We start from the raw sequence: 1,815 nt of genomic DNA, 5'->3' as shown, positions 1-1,815 counted from the left end.
ATAAGCCCTTTTAATACCCTGAAATCAATCACTTCCTGCATCACCTACTAGACAGGATTCTGTTCTCTACCACTAAACCCCAAGGGATGCAGCACGGTGTGTAAAGAATATATACGAAACAATATCAAAATATGTCTGAGAAGTTAAACACAGGAAGGGGTAAGTGGAAAAGAGATTTCTTTTATTTATTTATTTGCCACTTAAAACCCATTTTATTAAGGATTTAAACATCCAAACGTTTTACAGAGGACGGAGGCCTGGTCAGAAACGATGCCTCCTGCATTTCCAGCTTAAAGGCAGACACACACCCACTGCACACACAGCCCAGGCACCTGGTGATCTTTATTTTTACTATTTGTAAAAAATAGGCATTTAGATCTTAAAAGGTGTATTAAAAAATGACCAGCAGCTTTTGGAGCCCTTCAGCGATGCTTGGGAACCCCTCTTTGCTGACACAAGACTGTTGTTCCACGTTCAAAAGCAGGACCCTGTCCCCGGCCAGGCCCCACGCCTGGTGGACACTCGGCCCGCTGCTCAGGACCCGTGGGGGAGGGTGTCTTCTTCCATCTCCTCCCTCCGGTCTTGCTGGGGCCTCCTCCGCAGGGTCTGGCCTGACTGCAGCAGGCCCTTCGGCCGCTCCACCTCCGCCAGCTTCCGTGTTTGCTCTGGGGTTCTTGATCGCTTCCATGGCCCTGGGGCGGGACGCCTTTCTTTTGTCAGTGGGCAAACCAGCACCTGGGGTGAACGTTTGCTTCTCCTGGCAATATCCTTTGCGAGCTGTGCACCCCGTTTGCCCTTGAACATGTTCTCTGCTTCCTGATGCTCTTTCAGCTTCACCTTCTGGAAACCCAGCACTCTGACTTGGGAACTTTGTAAATGACATAGAGTCGGTAACGCTTCTGGTTTGCCACGGGGTTTCGTAGAATCCTCAGCTAAGCCAGTGACTCGAGAGGCGCCAAAGGGTCCCGGTCACCCAGCTCCACGAGGCTGTTGTTGGTGAGAATGAGCTCGGCCCAGCGCCTCGCCTCGCCCGTGCGACATCTTCTATTGTTGTTCACCAGTCATGTCTTCAGTCTTCTCAACAAGGGAGAGCCATCCAGTTTCCGGATTGCACTGTCAGAAAAATCAATAGCATCAAACTGGTCTAAGGTCGCACCCAGATTTTCCATGACAGGAATGTTACATCCCCGCAGGTCCAGCTCGCGTCCCGCACGGCGCTGGTGTACTGAGCCACCTGCTCCATCAGCTCCGCAGTCAGCTTCACCATCCTGCAGCCTCACGAAAGAGAACTTTTATCTGCAGCTGGTGGTTGACATTCATCTGTTCATTCATTCATTCATTCATTCACTCATTCATTCATGCCATATTTATTGAAGGCCAGACACTGGGAGCAGATAGCCATTCACTGAGGAAAAAGACTGATGGGCTGCTGTATTCATAGTGCTCAAGGTCTAGTGGATTACAGTTACACGCCTCTTAATGGGGATACAGCCGAAACCGGTTTGGCTCAGTGGATAGAGCATCCGCCTGCGGACTGAAGGGTCCCAGGTTCGATTCCGGTCAAGGGCATGTACCTGGGTTGCGGGCACGTCCCCAGTAGGAGATGTGCAGGAGGCAGCTGATCAATGTTTCTCTCTCTCATCGATGTTTCTAACTCTCTATCCCTCTCCCTTCCTCTCTGTAAAAAAATCAATAAAATATATTTAAAAAAATGCTCCACGTTTAAAAAAAAAATAATGGGGATACATTCTGAGAAATGCATCATTAGGTAACTCTGTCATCGTGGGAACGTCATAGAGCGCATGTACAACAATC

General features: G+C 49.3%; 1 pseudogene across 1 annotated transcript; it reads right to left on the bottom strand.

Moving 5' to 3' along the window:
* Nucleotides 1–534: 534 nt before the first annotated feature.
* On the bottom strand, nt 535–1,267 carry LOC308520417 (U2 small nuclear ribonucleoprotein A'-like; annotated as a pseudogene). Its single transcript has one exon. The product of its transcript is annotated as a U2 small nuclear ribonucleoprotein A'-like (transcript).
* Nucleotides 1,268–1,815: the final 548 nt, after the last annotated feature.

Source organism: Myotis nattereri, assembly GCF_964212035.1.
Source record: "Myotis nattereri genome assembly, chromosome: 1".
NCBI classification, from domain to species: Eukaryota; Metazoa; Chordata; class Mammalia; order Chiroptera; family Vespertilionidae; genus Myotis; species Myotis nattereri.
The sequence above is the reverse complement of the archived record's forward strand: the minus strand, read 5'-3'. Positions and strand labels throughout refer to the sequence as shown.